The sequence below is a fragment of the Pinus tabuliformis genome, chromosome 7 (assembly GCF_031772625.1).
Source record: "Pinus tabuliformis cultivar Carrire ecotype Pingquan chromosome 7, CPIR1, whole genome shotgun sequence".
Taxonomy (NCBI): Eukaryota; Viridiplantae; Streptophyta; class Pinopsida; order Pinales; family Pinaceae; genus Pinus; species Pinus tabuliformis.
The window spans coordinates 23,116,488-23,134,554 of NC_142293.1; the positions used below are offsets into that span (position 1 = coordinate 23,116,488).

Genomic DNA, 18,067 nt, shown 5'->3' on the forward strand with positions numbered 1-18,067 from the left:
CTGATTCTGGGGGGAGGGCTTCCTAGTAGCATTGTTGTCACAGGGTATAGAAAGAGTCTATGAAATCTGTATAAGAGTATTGAGAATAAAATTGATGGATCAATGAAGTCTGGAAGATCACTGATCTGGGGTTGCCTCTGGTATCAAGCTTTTGGAGGGAAATTGGAAATCTATCAGCTTGATAATACAAGAATAAATGATACAGAACTGAGGAATACTTAAACACTCTTTCATTTTCTAATCTCATGAATTGATCATGCATTTTGTCAGCAATAAACTTGGCATAGTCAAACATGATGGCTAGTGGTTGGCCAAGAGAGTAGATGGACATAAAGGATATTATGATTTCATCAACAAATTCACTTGTGGTGTAGCCTAGCACACTGGATATCATGTCTATGATGTCTCGGCCAAGGTTGGAGAATATAGTCCACAGATAAGGGGGAGAGTCCTTTGGGGTGTACTGTTCTTCTCTGATAAAGGTCTGGAATAACTGAGCCAGTCTGATTGATGTGAGGGTAGGGTATCTATTCAGCATATCTCCAATGGAAAGAGGAGTTGGGCTTTGGCTTGTTTGTAATTGTAACATTTCATTAATAGATTCGACAGTAATGGTAAATAGAATATATTGGTTAGGGGTTCTTACTTCCATTTGGATAGGATCATAGTTCATGTGACAGTAATGTACAATCTCTGGAAATATATGAACTCTGGGGAACTGGTACTTGGGTAAACCTGATTCCCAAAGTCCAATGGAGTCTGCTTGGTTCAAGTACTGGTCTCTGTACTTGCAGAAAAGTTTCAAAGGGGATTTTGAGACGGAGGTATCTTTAATCTGGAAATCTTTGTCTGCAAGTGGGAGATGGTCTAAATCCCTATGAGGAGTCGTAATGGGCATGATATTCAATGCAATTGGGGCATCCATCCTTGATTCTTTTGGATTCAAGGACGGGGGCAAAGGGTTTTAGAGAAATTGGGATGAATTGGTCTGTTTCAAGGTGTTTGGGAGTCACCAGGCAACATAATTTACCAAATTACTTAGTATTTAAAGCAATTTAGTTCTTGTTCGGCAAGAAAATAGGGTTTCTCAATGGAAATGGGGTAAATACCTGGTTTCGGCTGTTGAACGGAGTAATGGTGGTTGTGCACTATTTGCAAGAAGCGCACGAGTCTACAAGTTGGTCTGGAGTTCAACGGCTTTAGTAAGTTGGCGGTTTGATTTGAGAGTTGAACGTACTCTGTGCTTTGCATGGAAGTCAGAATGTTATTTTCACGATAAAACAAAAAAATTATAAGTTTTTTTTTGTTTTATGCGTAAAGTCAATGACTTTGACTGGTACATTGGGAAAAGGGGCAGTTGGCGCCAATCGGGAGATGTGACATTTTGGCGTGTAGCGGAGGCTGTAAGCGGAATCCATCGCACTGCTTTTTGGGATAAGTGGTTTTGGGGGGAGGCTGCCCGATGCCATTCATCGGGCACCACGTAGCAGCGGGGTGAATAGTGAAACCGCTCACATCGGGCGGGTAAAGTTTGGCCTTCGGAGGCCGCACGATATGAGTGTCGATCATTGGATCTGAAGGGGTCAGATCGCATGGTGATCGAGGCAATGAGTTGATCAAAGATTTAATTGAGGGGCTCGATGGGTTTTAATGAGCGGAAATGTTTAGTTAACTACAGATTAGGGAGGCTTAACAACGTCGGGGGCGATTTGATTGGCAGGGCAGGTTATTAATTAATCACTGATTGATTAATTAACCCTTTTTATTGGGCGGAGGGTTATGGTTCTTAATTGGTCGCTGATCGACTAATTAATGCATTTAATTAATTTATTAAGAAGGTTTATGTTTCAAACCTTGGGGGCGGGTTATTAACATATGGGTTTTAATAAAACATACGGGAAGGGGTTTATTTTTGGGAGTTAATTAGTATAATTAAAATTAGGAGTTAATATGAAACGTAGGCGGAAAAATGCACTAAGTATAATGTATATTAACTTTATTTGTTTTCATATTTAGACATTACGACTTAGGCTAAACGCATATTTATGGGTTTTTGTGGAAAAAGGGATTTGTATGGGGGTAATTACTTTCCCTAGGCAAATGGTGATTTCACCTTAGGAAAATGGATTTTTTAGATGAAATGAATGAATTATGGAGGGGGTGAATGTTGGTAAGGGGGTTTTAGTATTTAGAACCTATAAGTTATTGGGCCGAGGGTCCGGTCCCTCCAGAAGTCAGAGAAATGCTCTGAGCCCCTTTAACTTAAGGTTTTAGTTACTTTTAACATTGTTTGTGGGAAATTGGTGAAATTAAAGGTAAAATGAATGGGGAAATTAATCACTTGACTTTATAATTGTTCATTTGTCATCCATACTTTTAGCAACTTGATGATGAAAGTAAATGACATGATTTTATCCAATCAATCACCATAATTCTGCAACCACACAACTACTTACCCACTTAGTCATCCTACCATTTTTTCTACTCTTTATTAGGGTGCACTTAAGCTGGCAAACCCTTATCAAAACATTTTCCTTTACTTTTACAATAGAAATATATCTAAATCTATCCTTATTACATCCAAGGGCTCAGATTAAAATGTTGAGCTCCTTTTATTCACTCTACCTATCTACTTATTTGCCAAGATTAAACAGTTTGGTCATACTTTATTCTTTATCTCTAAGCATGAAATTCAAAACATGGAATAACCAAGATTAAACTGTTTGGTTACCATGGATTGTGGCATAAATAACAAGTTGCACACAATCATTATTGTACAAAAAGTAAAATAGCAGTGACATTTGGACTTGCACACTTTCATAGTCTTTTTTCTTTTTTCTTGGGGTTCATTTTTTCATCTTTTTTTTTTACCTTTTCATTTTTCTTATCCTTTGATTTTCTTTTAGGACATACCCTCTTTACTTTTTTTTTTTTTGGTTTTTTGAATATGGGAAACATTTGCAGAAAGCAAAGGTATGTACATATTACAGATTTAACCTCAGCTATTCAAAAATTATGACACCTACTGGTATAGGAACATAACAAAACCTAACACATAAAACCTTGTATTGAACTCTCGACATATGTTATAAACATATTAAAACATTACATAAAATTAAAACTGCAGCCTAACTACGCGGGGAGCCTAACCGCAGCGGGCACATGTGAACGGGAAAGCGGCTATAGGTAGTAGGTAACTATAACCGCATCGGAACCACGGAGGAGTAACCGCGAACATGTGAATGACTAGCAGTTACAGTGGCAGATATCAGTTGTAGTTAACCATAGTAGGAACTGCAAGGGGAACCATGTTCATGTGAGTAGGCGGGGTAGGAGTGACGTGGTCATTGGAACCGTCGGGTTAAACGCAACATCGTAACCGTGGGAGAAGATCGTTGTCCATGTGAACAACTGGAGCATTGATAACCAGAACCGCCATAGGAAGACTGCGGAGGTGGAAGCCTGCGGTTAGACTGCGGTAGTCACATGTGGGCGGTTAACATCCTCTGCTTGGTCAGCAAGCCGCCAGCAGTTAAGGTTTAATCCAAAGTCTAAAAGTGGGTTTTGGTTGCAGTTTTGGTGTGGATTTAATTAACAGACCATGTAACCTTCTCTAAGTGTCCAGACATGGTAAGACCGAGATTAACCGAACCCCAATTTTAGACTATTCACTCCTACACTCAGCAGAAGGAGTTTGAATTTACCTGGAAGGTTTTAAAAAGAGGTTTTTCTCATTGAAGTGGATATTGGTGGTTTTGGGTTTTGTATGTAGGTTCTAGAGGTCATAGTCGTTTTTGTTTTTAGTGTAACAGGAGCATCCAGAGTCAGAATTGAGAACCGTGACAAGTGTTGGAAATCTGGTTCAGAGAGCTATCCTTTGATAGTGATCAGAAGTGCCTGTGTGCATATTCATTTCCGTAAAATTTCTATGTAATCGACCTCTTCTGTTTCAATCCTAATAAAGCGGTCGCCCATCTTGAAAGCGGACCCAGAGACGTAGTCCATCAGGGACGAACTCTGTAATAAACTTTGATGTCTGGTATCACTTTTTTTTTATTGTTTTCACTTTTAGTATGCATCTTAATGATGTTTTATCGGCTGTAGTAAAGTATTTATTCTCAAACAGTTCTCTTGGTTTCTGCACTTTCAGTTAACACTCAATTCATTAATGGCTAATCAATCCTACATCAGTTTTAACTTATGATCATTTCAGATCATATAATTTGGTATCAGAGCAGGTTGTGTTTGTGGAATTCACTATTGAATGTTAATCAGGTCAAAGTCACAACGTGGAGAAGGAATCCTCGAGTAGATTGATCCAAAGATTGGAAAGCGACGAGTCATTCATAAGTCGACCATGACAGGATCTGATGCGGGCGAAAACATTGAAACTAAGATGATTGATGAACAGTTTCAGCAAGCATTCTTGACGATGCAACAGATGTTGGGAGAAATCTACGAAGACAAGAAGGCGAGAGATGCAACTTCTTCTTCAAAGACATCGAGGAAGGAAAAAGGTAAAGGCAAGGCTGATAAACCACCTTCACCTCCATCATCTCCATCATCATATTCTTCTTCTTTTTTTTTTTCCAAAAGAAAAAAACGAACTTTTTATAAGAAGTAAAAAGTTACATGCAGATGAGTTAACATTCTGAAATATCTGCCTAATAAAAGGCCATCCTCCTCTAGAGAGGATCCTCAGCACATCATATTCTTCTTCTTATTCCAGTGCAAAATATGAAATAGAAAAGAAACCTAAGAAAACATCTCTTTTGAAACTTGATTTAAAATTTGAGTTACCTATTTATGATGGTGAAATGAATCCTGAAAAGTTAGATAACTGGATTAAGCAGTTAGAAGTGTATTGTCGTATTCAGAACATTTCTGATGATAAAACGAAAATTCAGTTAGCTACACTTAGAATGGGGGAACAACTTTAATCTGGTGGGAAATTAAAACTCAAATAGATGTAAAGCAAAAATGAAAAGTCATCTCTTCATGGTCTAAGTTTTTAAAATCTCTTAGGAAACAATTCTATCCTTTAGGATACATGCAACAAGCTGTTATTTACTGACATCATTTGAGGCAAGGTAAAGGGAAGAGTGTTCAAGAGTTTAGAAAGAAAGCATTGGCGCTTGGTATTTCATTGGATATATGTGAAACTTTATTAAAATACATCGGCAATTTACATTCATATTTGCAGCATACTTTATTGATGTTTAAGCCTGATGATTTTGATGAAGTGTGTGTTCAGGCCATACATATTGAATCAGGTGGCAGACCATTCAAGTTTTCATCACAATCATCCAAAGAGTTGGAAATCAGAGATTCCAATGACAGTAAGGGGAAGAACAATTCGAAGAGAAAGAAATCAACGATAGCTCAGAAGGAAAGACCTACTTCTTCTCTTTGCCAGAGAATCGGTCATGATGAATCTAAGTGTTGGAAACTTCATCCAGAACTTAAGCCCAAAAAGTTCCTTAAGGAGAAGGATGAAAAGAAGGCAATTGCAACAGTCCAAAAAGATCTAGGTTCAGATTCAGGTGATGAAAGGAGGATAACTGCTATGGTTATGTGACACAGGAAAACCGTCAAAAGGCAATTTCCCTAGTTTTCTGATCTGAAAATGAGATCTTAAACCAATATAAAGGTATTACAGACTCATGTGCAGGAATGCCTATATTACTTAGTGTAACAGATCAAAAATATTGTGAATAAGATAGACAATGAGTAGTTAGAAAACATAACAGACACACACATCAACACAACAAATAATCAAGGACTTCACCAGACTTCTTGGCTATGTCTCCTGGTCCAGCTTTCAATGTCGACCTCTATATTATGTCTTCAAGAGCAGATTATTACAAGTGTGAGCTCAAACCGAGTCTCAACATAACAGTGACAAAACAACAGGGATTTACTTGAAATCCTCAAGTCTACAAGAGTACACAAACTCTCCCTCTTTCTCTTTGTCTTCTACTTTCTCTCTGTCTCGGCAACTGCCTCCTTCTGTCTCTGCCATTGAATGGCTTTTAAGCCTATCGACACTATCGGTTTGCATTCCTTTCTCGGGCTTTCTAGCTCCCGGCCCCTATCCATTCATCTCCCTTTCGAGCGTTAAACAATCATTGTAAAACGCTGAAGGTATGGTGGCCACCTATTTGTAACGGAAAGGACCACTAACGTGGGTGAAATCCCAAAAAGTCATTTCTCTGTTTACAGAGAGAAATACACAAAAGACACTGAAAAATCTGACAAAACACTTTTTATCGGACTTCAAATAATATTGAATCCGCCCTATAATCCTATCGGGTCCGCCTTTTATGGCTATCACAAGCCCTTTTGTACTTCACACTATTGATTTGTCTGATCTCCGATCCAACAGCTAACAACCATTTCGGGTGGCATATGTGCACGGAGATTACCCACTTGAAAAGGCGGTTTTCTCTCTCCTGCGTCATGCCACATGTTGGCCAGTGTATGGGATCGGGTGGAGCCCGTCCAATACCACTTACCACCTGAGGTCCGCCCGAAATCCCGCTTACTACGGAACTCTAATAACATAAAGCCGCATCTATAAATATTTTGGGTCATTTCCTTTTTATTTCGGTTTTATAATGGAAATGTGCTAATACACAGAAAATCCAAACAAACACTTTTATATTGGAACTCAAAATTTATAGGGTTGCATTTATAGACCCTGTTGGGTCTATCTATCACAAGTCGCCTATTGTACAGGCCCCACTACTTTGTATCGCTGCGATGCGATATATCACAATTGCATATCGCATGGTCTTCGGGCCTTCGGTAACTCCTTCCTTTGTGTTATAGCGATGCGATATTGCGAGTTGTTCTGGGCCATTGATCTGCGCACTCGATCAAAGGTCCTCGTTAAATCACGCTGATCGCTATCACGATTTCCATAGGGCCACCTCCGATACACTTCGCCGACTGCGATATCGCCGATCCCTCCGATGTGATCCATCGATTTGATCTGGACCATTGATCGATCCGATCTGACGGCTCTTGTGCATCGTTACTTCCACCTTTGCTTAGCTCTGTTTTTCGCCATTCTTTCACTGTTTTCCCTTGCAATAGTGTTTCCGATAGTTAATATACATGAAGACTTAGAGGTTTTAGGATCCGTTTTGGATCACGCCTTCCCACTAAAAATCTTTTGGACCACCAAAAGTTGGTTTTTAGGCATCGATCAAGTGAGGATACAGGTCCCTCACTTGTTTAACTTCTATCCATCGTGATTTGCTTGGATTTGAACCATTAAGTCCTATTCTTAGGTACTCAACATCCCCTCCATGCATAGTTCTCACCTTCCTGTCCAGAACTGTATCTTCCTGTAACTCATTGAGATATTCAGGCAATAGATCATCAATAGAAGGCAACTGACTTTGCTCTTCAGGATCTTCAAACAATGAAGGTTCATACAGTCTCATGTTTTATGCATTAACGACTGAATAGATCTGCATATAAGCTGGAAAATCAAGGCGAAAAGAATTTTCACCAATTTTATCAAGTATCTTAAAATGTCCATACCTTATTGGTTTTAGCTTCTTACCTTCACCTTGCATTCCGTCTTTGCTGATGTACAACCGGACTTGATCACCAAATTGGAAACTATGCTCAACCCGATGCTTGTCATGTCTTACCTTGTACTTGGCTTGACTTCTTTCTAGCTGTTCCTGTACTACTTGGTGAATTTCGTAGATTTGTTCAATGAACGTGGTTGCTTTGTCCATATCACTCTGTCCATCAATTGCTATGTCTTTACCAAAGAAAAAATCCAAGGGAGACTTTGGTATAAAACCAAAACAAGTCTCAAAAGGAGATCTCTGAGTAAAAGAGTGCTTGGCACGATTGTAAGCATGCTGCACATAACACAAATTCTCATCCCAAAGCTTGGGATGCTTGCTGCAATAGCCTCTGAGCAACTAGATCACTGTCCTGTTGACCATCTCTATCTGACCATCTTTTTGTGGATGAAATGCTATGCTCTTCTTAAACCTGGTGTCCATCAACTCCCATAGATTTGACCAAAACTTCCCAACAAATCGAGAATGTCGATCAGATACAATAGAAGTGAGTAAACCAAAATGAACCCATACATTCTGAAAGAACAACTTTGTTGTTTGTTCAGCTGTAACCTGCTTGTTACAAGGTATCAAAATACACATTTACTAAACCTATCCACAACAACATAAAAATAATCATGACCTTTTCTAGATTTTGGCAATCCCCCAACAAAGTCCATGGAAATACTTTCCCAAGGATGAGAAGGAATTGGAAGTGGAGTGTACAAGCCTTCTTTTCTATTACTAGGTTTTCTTGTAGCACACATAGTACACCCTTTGATATATCTAGAAACTATCTCATGCATTCTGGGCGAATAACAGAACCTCTGCATTTGTGCAACTGTTTTACTTACACCAAAATGACTTGATATTAGAGAAGTATGTGCTTCTCGAATTATGTTAACTCTTTCAGTTTGTGGAATGCATAACTTTCCCAAATGATATAAGAGTTGGTCCTTTACATAATAATCCAATTCTTATACTTGCTTGCCATGACTTAAAGTTGCATATACATATTTAAAATCTACATCTTGAGCATATTGTTCAATGTAACTTTCATGCATTACTGAGTTATGCTTAAGTATAGTAGATGCATTTATGATTGGTCTTGACAACATATCTGCAAACTTATTGTGTATGCCATTCTTATATCTGATGACAAGATGAAATTTTTGTAGAAAACCGATCCACCTATAATGTCTTGATTGCTGCAATTTAGTTTGTGAGTGAAAATATTGAAGTGGTTGATGATCTGTATGTATGATTGTTTCTTTTCCCATTAGGTAATGTTTCCACTTTTTCACACTTTGTACTAATGCATACAATTCTTTATCATATGTGGGATAATTAACTACTGTAGAAGTAAATGTCTCAGAATGATAACATATGGGTTTTCTGTGTTGCATCAACACTGTTCCCATGGCATAGTCACTGGCATCTGTCTCAATCTCAAATGGATGTTGAAGATCATGGCAGTGCTAAAACTGGTGTTGTACTGATTTTCTCTTTTAAGGTGTCAAAGGCTTTCTACTGTTTTCCTCCCCATTGAAACACCTGTTTCAATCCTGTTAAAGCATGTAATGGAGCTGCAATCAAAGAAAAGTTAGCAATAAACTTTCTCTAGTATTATGTTGCCCTTAGGAAACTCCTAACCTCTGTAGCAGATTTAGGTTTAGGCTAGTTCACAATGACTTCAACCTTAGAGGGATCTATCTTCAATTCACCACCCCATACAACATGACCCAAATAATTTAAAGATGTTTTGCCAAATTCACATTTTGACAGTTTTACATAGATATTTTCTCTTTTTAAAACATCTAAAGTCTGCTTTACATGCTTTACATAGTCTTCCCATGTCTTACTAAAACAAGAATGTCATCTAAATAGATAATTAGAAAATCATCAATAAAAGGTCTGAGTACATCATTCCTAACTCCCATAAATGTAGCAAGAGAATGAGTTAAGCCAAAAGGCCTAACCAACCATTCATGCAGTCCTTGCTTTGTCTTGAAAGCAGTCTTCCATGCATCCTGTTCTGCAACTCTGACCTGATGATAACCACTTCGTAAGTCTAACTTGGAAAAGTAAACTGCTTCTTTCAATTGATCTAATAGATCATCAATACGAGGAAGAGGATAACGATTCTTGATCGTTATTTGATTTAGTGATGTATAATCAATGCACATTCTCCACGATCCATCTTTATTTCTCACCAGCGCGATTGGAGGTCCACATGGTGATGTGCTTGGTCGTATAAACCCTTTTTTGAGCAACTCCTGTACCTGCTTATTTATCTCTGCATTCTCTAAAGCTAACAACCTGTACATTGTAATGTTAGGGAATGGAGCATCTTGCTGCAAACAAATATCATGTACTATTTCTTGGGTGGCAGACCTTTTGGTTCTTGAAATAGAACATCATACTCTGAAACAACTTTAACTAAATAAGCTTTCTGTTTAGAATAACAGCCTTCAAATGCATTGGATTTTTCAGGATCTTTTGCCTTTACAACCATGAGTAAAAACTGCTTACTTGAATTCACAATTCCTTTCATCTATCCTGAGTTTATGAGAGAATAGTTATTTTTGAGTTTATGAGCTCTTACAATATATTCAATTCCATCTTTAGTGAGTTGATACTTATTTTCAGCTCTATAGAAAATAACTTTCCTATCATACAAGTATGGACTTCCCAAAATAATACCACATATATCCAATGGAACTATATCTAACTCAACCTCATCTACAAATGTTGATCCAATAGCAAACCTAAGTTTACACTGTCTTGTTACTTGTAGCTTTGTTTTATCACACACCCAACCTAATGGATATGGCTTTTCATGAGGTTTTTTTTGTAATCCCAACTTCTTTACAATTTTTTCAGAAATCAAATTTACTTGTGATCCACTATCAAACAAAGTATCAATCTTATTATGCTTGGAAATTACTCTAATACGAAAAAGCTCATTTCTTTCCCTCTCATTACTTTCATTATCAACAGATTGTGTAGAATTACTTGTGGATGCTTTAGAATCCTCACTTTTAATACCTATGGCTGTAACTATTGTTTCATCGCCTGAATATGATCCCAAGTCCTGCTGAATAGTTGCAACATTGTTTTTCTCCTTACCACCGAACTTCTTTGTACTCTGTTTTGGATGCAAATACCAACAACGTGCCTCATCATGTCCTTCTTTCTTGCAATGAGTGCATGAATGTTTATCCTTCTTTACAATGTTTGCTTTCCTCTCCTTCCACTTCAGTTTCTTCTTTTCCTTGTTCTTGCTTACAGAATATTTAGATTTTCCCCCAATCTCTGGGTTTACATTCTTACCTCTAGCTTCTAGATGTGTTGGTTGAACTGATACATCATCTAGGCTAGTGGGATTAAACATGAGGATAGTATGATTTAAATAACCATGCAAACCACTTATATACTTCAATAAAGTCTCAGGTGAGTCCAAGGATATTCCTAGAGTTAAAGCTCTTTTCCCTGAATTCCTGAGTATAACTTTGTACACTTTGACCCTTCAATTGGCGAAGAGTTTGCCAACTCATCATTGCCTGCTGCATGTAAGCTAAAGGATAGAATTGATTTTTGATAGCAAAAACAAAGTCATTCTAGGTAGAAAGGATTTTACCATGTTTTTGCAGATCAGCTTGTGTCTTGCCTTCCCACCATACTAATGCAATTCCTCCAAGTTGAAGGCTAGCTAGCTGAATCTTCCTCCTTTCTGAATCAATGTTCTGCACCCTGCAATATACATCAATCATTATTATCCAATTATCTAGCTTATTTGCATTTAGTTCTCCACCATAAATTGGGAAATCAAACTTCACATCTAATTTAATCAAAGAAGTTTTCTTCTTTTTCTTCTCAAGGCTAGTTTTATGCAAAGAAGATGATGAGGATGATGAAGGTGATGATGGAGGAGTTGGTGGAGAATGAATTTCTCCTTTTCCTTTGCCTTTTGGATGGGCAACTAGAAAAGGTTCCTCTGCTCCTTTTTTTGGTTTGGGTGTTGAGGTGCTTTCACCTCGACCCTTCTTAAATTCCAGATACATCTCTTCCACCATGGCTTGGAGTGCCTTAAAACCTTCCATAAATTGAGATTCTAATCCCAATGGAGTTTCTTCTGCCATTCTCCTATGAGAATAGACTCTTCCAATCTTTGGATTAGCCTCAACAAGTTCTCCTTCTCCTAGTCTGAGCTTTAATCTAGTTAGCATTCAAAATCCAGCACAAGCTTGTCTAATCTTAATAAAAACAAAACCAAATTCTCTAATACCACTTGATATGAAAATGAGAGCTTAAATCAATATAAAGGTATTACAGACTCATGTGCAGGAATGCCTATATTACTTAGTTCAACGAATCGAAAGATTGTGAATAATATAGATAATGAGCAGTTAGAAAACATAACAGACACACACATCAACACAACAAATAATCAAGGAGTTCATCAAACTTCCTGGCATCTAGCTTTTAGTGTCGACCTCTATATTATGTCTTCAAGAGCAGATTATTACAAGTGTGAGCTCAAACCGAGTCTCAACATAACAGTGACAAAACAACAGGGATTTACTTGAAATCATCAAGTCTACAAGAGTACACAGACTCTCCCTCTTGCTCTCTGTCTTCTGCTTTCTCTCTGTCTCAACAACTGCCTCCTTCTGTCTCTACCATTGAATGGGTTTTAAGCCTATCGGCACTGTTGGTTTACATTCTTTCTTGAGCTTTCTAGCTCCCGGCCCCTGTCCGTTCATCTCCCTTTTAAGCATTAAACAATCATTGTAAAACGCTGAAGGTATGGTGGCCACCTGTTTGTAACGGAAAGGACCAATGGCATGGCTGAAATCCCAAAAAGTCATTTCTCTGTTTACACAGAGAAATACACAGAAAACATTGAAAAATATGACAAAACACTTTCTATTGGACTTCAAATAATATTGAATCCACCCTATAATCCTATCGGGTCCACCTTTTATGGCTGTAGCAAGCCCCTTTGTATTTCACACCGTTGATCTGTCTCATCTCCGATCCAACAACAGACAACCGTTTCGGGTGGCTTATGTGCACGGAGATTACCCGCCTAAAAAGGCGGTTTTCTCTCTTCTGCACCATGCCACGTGTTGGCCAGTGTATGGCATTGGGCAAAGCCCGTCCAATGCCACTTACCGCCTGAGGTCCACCCAAAATCTCGCTTACCATGGAACTTTAATAACATAAAGCCGCATATATAAATCTTTCGGGTCATTCCTTTTGTATTTCAGTTTTATAACGGAAATGCACTAATACATAGAAAATCCCGACAAACACTTTTATATCGGAACTCAAAATTTATATGGCCGCATTTATAAACCCATCGGGTCCGGCTATCGCAAGTCGCCTATTGTATAGGCCCCACTCCTTTGTATCACTATGATGCGATATATCGGAATTGCATATCGCATGGTCTTCGAGCCTCCGGTAAGTCCTTCCTTTGTGTTATAGCGATGCGATATTGCGAGTTGATCTCGGTCATTGATCTGCGCACTTGATCAACGGTCCTCGTTAAATCGCGTTGATCGCTATCAAGATTTCCATAGGGCCGCCTCTGATACACTCCGCCAACTGCGATATCATTGATCCCTCCGATGCGATCCGTCGATTTGATCTGGACCGTTGATCTGTCTGATCCGACGTCTCCTGTGCAACGTTACTTCCACCTTTGCTTAGCTCTATTTTCCGCCATTCTTTCACTGGTTTTCCTTGCGATAGTGTTTCCGATAGTTAATATACATGAAGACTTAGAGGTTTTAGGATCGATTTTGGATCATTTTCATAATCTCCTTACCGTGAAACTACGAGTTATGACCCACCTATACCAATCAGAAGCATTACATTGGTGGATTTTAAACAAAACCCAACCAATCACCGTACAATGGAATAACACAGAACCTGCCAACTAAGCCGGTTCCACCTGAATGCATAAGACCAAACTCCAAATGAAATAAAACCGCGTCCATGAATTTCTCGGGTCCGCTCAGGATCCTCCGATCGCACATCACATTTCGCAATTCTTCCAGGCCACAGTTCATGAAATATTGCGATGTGCAACTAATCGCTGATCCCCACCGTTTATCATACCATTCAATCCGACGGTCTGCGGCCCTTCAACTATCACGTGGCTTACCAAACGCTCAACCCCCGTAGTTGAATTCGACACAAGCGTTTGAATTTGTGATCAATGGCTAAGACCGATTGAAGGCCTTCAACCGTGATCAGGACACCCGTACACTTCTATCTCCCGCAGTCTATTCCGCCACCATTAATATTCGTCGATCTAAACAATCCGACGGCTCCCTCTCCACTTGTTCACATATGATGGAATTTCGTTATCACACAATGTTATCTTTACCATACTTTGCCTACACACCCATGACACTCATACAACAGTTAACGAGTTTAACATTGGATTGCTATCGATCCTTATAGTGATCGATGGTCGATCAACAAACCTATAAACGTGATTTAACTCTTTCGACGCATAAACAATATACAACCACACAAATTACACATAACACACATATTTATATTATACATAGAATTAGATTACGTTCTAAGGCATTTCAGCCTTAGTCACAATTTCTCCTCTCGACTACATTGAATCCACACTCTCTGTCTATGCTCTCCCTATATCACTCTCTCCTTTTCTGTTCTCACACACATAGACTCTTTATAGAGAAATTACAAAGTCGTGGATCATCTCAAATCACAATTTCCTCTCACAAATCGCCTAAATCTCTCAACGCACATACATGACAGATAATTACATTAAATTAAGTCTTCTCGAGACTTATCAATTCCATCAAATTAGCTCATTTTTAACAGAAATTTGCTCCCGATTTACATGATTGTCCACGTCTCCTCCTCCATAGCTTTGACTTTGACTTTTGATTAAGGGTGGTTGGATGCTCCTGCATCAGACTCCCGAGGCACAAAAATTTATGACCTCCGGGTCATATGCTTCTCCTTCATCCCATAGAAATTCTACCCACTTCCTCAGTGGAACTGCTTTCATGATCTTTCTGTGAGCTGCAATAAAATCTCTGCAGTAACAGTCTCCTCTTCTACATGATACCTCATCAAGCTTCTCTCCTCCGAGCTTAGTCTTTTGGCATCTCTCTGGTTCTCTCTTCTTTGGAACCATTTGAGAACTCCATGCTATAGTTTGTTGCAATCTTCTCACCTTCTTCTGCCGCTACCTGTACGACAATATAAACATCACAAACTCACCAATCTTCAACATAACTGTACCTCCTCTTTTTGCTTAAAATGACGCAGGTGGTCAATTGAACAACAATTGAACAGCAATTGAACAACAATTGAACAAAAATTGAACAACAATTGAACAACAACTGAACAAAAATTGTGTTAGGGCCTAAATCTATCTTAGGCTGAAGGAAGGCAGGTCTAGGGTAACATCAAACCATGCTTAACCTGGTAGCTAGCCCTACCAGGACGGGAGAGGGCTCTCTCCTTGTCAATCTCAGGAAAATATAGCAAATGAGGCTTGAGATGACTGATGTAAAGACTAATTTTAGGCTAGGTATATGCTCAGAGGATTTTGATTGAGTTTTATGATGGTTTGCTGGATCAAATGTGAAAGGCAGTTTTGGGTCCGGGGAATGAACTCAGTCTTGCATAGATTTCTGTGGGGCGAGGTAGGCAAATGCTATAGTACTTCAAATTAGGTGTAATGGTGAGTCTTGAGACTGGTGAGGAGTTGGAGAGGGCATGAATGTGTCATGAGTCCTCTTCAAACAATAGAAAACATGTAAAACTAATGAAACCCTAAGGTAGAGCAGTGCAACATCAATGATTTCCACCTTTATACTTGATTCATTTAGTTATGCAGAAATGAGAGAGATAATGGCACACATAAACATATGATAACTTGAATCACAAAATGAAAAACAATACTAAGTCACCTTGCCACAAGAATCCCACAAAATGTTGCAAACCCTGGTCTATTTCCTTGCCAAACTGCAGAGATGATGTACAATAGTGCTCAAAACATTCACAAGAGTCCAACCCTGACAAATGACTAAAAAAGTACAAGATATAGGCAACAAACCACCCATTCTAGCCTTTAGGGGTCGAATCCATGAGTCTAGGAGCTATTTCAACAATATCTAAACTAGGAACTGAAAAATAGGAAGTGGAACAGCTTGCCTCTAAAACTATGGAAACTGATTCATTTAGTTCAAAACCACCTATACATGATGTATCTACTTCCTTGAGTCAATTTTCATAATTTTTACATCAAAGTACACCAACTTACATCAATTTACATCATGAGTTTGACCATGAGAGAGAAAAAGTCAAACTGAGAAAAAACTAGGCCAAAATTTTGAGTTTTGAGCAAAATTGAGCAAATTGTGCCTAATGCGCAACGCCATCTGCCTGATGCGTAACGCCTTTTCCCAGCTGAATTTGGAGGCCTTACCCTTCACCAAATTTGCTCCAAGTTGGATTGTTGGAAAGGTATTTCTATATACTTTCTAGGAGAAGTGTAATTTTTGAATTTTGTGTCCATTTGCCCCTCCAAAAATCAGTTCCCCCAACACTGCTTCCTGTGGGTCCAAAAAGTGGTAGAAAGGGCAATTTTGAGGTGTTTTTTGCCCTTTTGGTGACCCAAAACTCCTCCAAAATTCATGAAATTTTCTGGGTTTTCATATTTTTTCATGCGAAATCCAAAAATTTAAGCCATTCCTCAAAATTCCTTACCAGCTCAATGCATAGCGCCAGTGGCGCTGCGCATCAGATGAAATTTCCCGTGTTGCAAAATTTGATGCGCAACGCCACTAATTTGATGCGCAACACCATTTTGTAGACCGATTTTGGAGGCCTTCCCGGTGTCAAAATTGGGTGTAGGATATCTCGTTGGAAATAGTATTGAGTCTAATTTCCAAAACATCTTAAATTTCTCAATTTGGAGTTCATTTTCCCTGCCAAAAGTCAAATATCCCAAGATTGGTCAAAATGTGCAAAATGAGGCTGCCTAAATGCAGAGTGCTGTTGCAGTCAACTTTTGAAGGTCTTCCTCAACTCCAAATTGAGCTCATGATAGCTCAATGGAAATATCTTTGTGTCTAGTTATTATTTCACTCATTAAGCAAGTCATTTGGCCAACCAAGCTAGGAGAAATCTTGATTTGCCCAAGGTCACTCCAGAGGTGCAGCAATTCTCCTGAGGCAACTATATTTTTGACATTTCTCTAAAACCATGTAAGCTGTCTAAAAAGTGAAGGAGGTTTTTCCTCCTTTGCCTATTATGGACAAAATCCTCTCTCACTTTTGTCAAATGCATCTTCTATTTCTTAGAAACATCATTTTAGTAAAACCTACCTCGATGTGTGGAACAGGGGATTTGTAGAAATGAAGGGAAATGAAGGGTATAAGGGGCTTATAAATTCTTGAGGAAATTTTTGGAAGTAGGGAGGGATGTTAGGAAGAAAGGGAAAGTGAAATTTTGAATTTTGGGTAAGGGGAAGGGGTCCAAAAGTGAAAAACACAGGCTTAGCCTAGAAAATTGTCAAATTATAGCAAGAAACTAGGTTTGTGGGAAAATGAGGAATTTGAGGGATATCAGTGATGGGAAGTGTTTAATAAGGTACATTAAGGATAGATGAAGGTGTATGAGCATCAGGATGCAAGCTTTGTTGATGATTCGACCATCCAACAGAAATTACCTTCAAAATTCCTCGGAGAGGGAAATGAGGCTTACCCAAGTACAATTGAAGCACAAACAAGGTATAAAATGACCCATTGGAACCTAAAATGATGATGAAATGGTGGGAAAAAGATAATGGATTAGGACAAGGAAAATGAGTATGAGGAGGTTTTACAAATGTGGAATGGAGTTGGGGAATGAAGGGAGAGGTTGTGGAAATTAGGGTTTTGAGAGGGACTTAGGGTTTGATGAAGGGAGTGAGTTTTCTTAGGGGAGTGGGATAGGGAAAATGGAATTAAAGGATTTATTTAGGGCAATGAAGTATAGAAAAGGAGAAAAACATGTTGGTTTTGTTTATGGAGTGAAAGTTTTAAAATGAAATGGAAATTTATGAAGACAAGCTAGGGTTTGATTTTCAAGATGCAAAACTCATGAAGAAAACATGTAGAAGAGAAAATTCAGCTCAAGACCAATGAGAACTTACTTGTAGGAGAGAAATGTAGTGTTTTGAGAGTTTTGGGCGATTTGGAATGGTTTTGGCACTTTCTGGGCTGATGCACAGTGCACTAGGCCCAATGCGCAACGCTAGCCTGATGCACAACACCAAGCCTCTGATGCGCAACGCCAGACAACTTTGCTAGAAAAACAGGCTTTCACCTTCTTTTGCTCAATTTGCCTCCAAATTTCGATTTTATCTCTTCAAGGGCGTTTTGCATAATGGAATAGATGACTAGCATAATTTCACTTTATATATGGATTCCTTT

The 18,067-nt window shown here is 38.7% G+C and overlaps 1 pseudogene; it reads left to right on the plus strand.

Annotated features, from left to right (window-relative positions):
- Positions 1 to 752: 752 nt before the first annotated feature.
- LOC149244931 (large ribosomal subunit protein uL16 pseudogene) overlaps positions 753 to 18,067 on the plus strand; it is a 41,037-nt pseudogene continuing 23,722 nt past the window's right edge.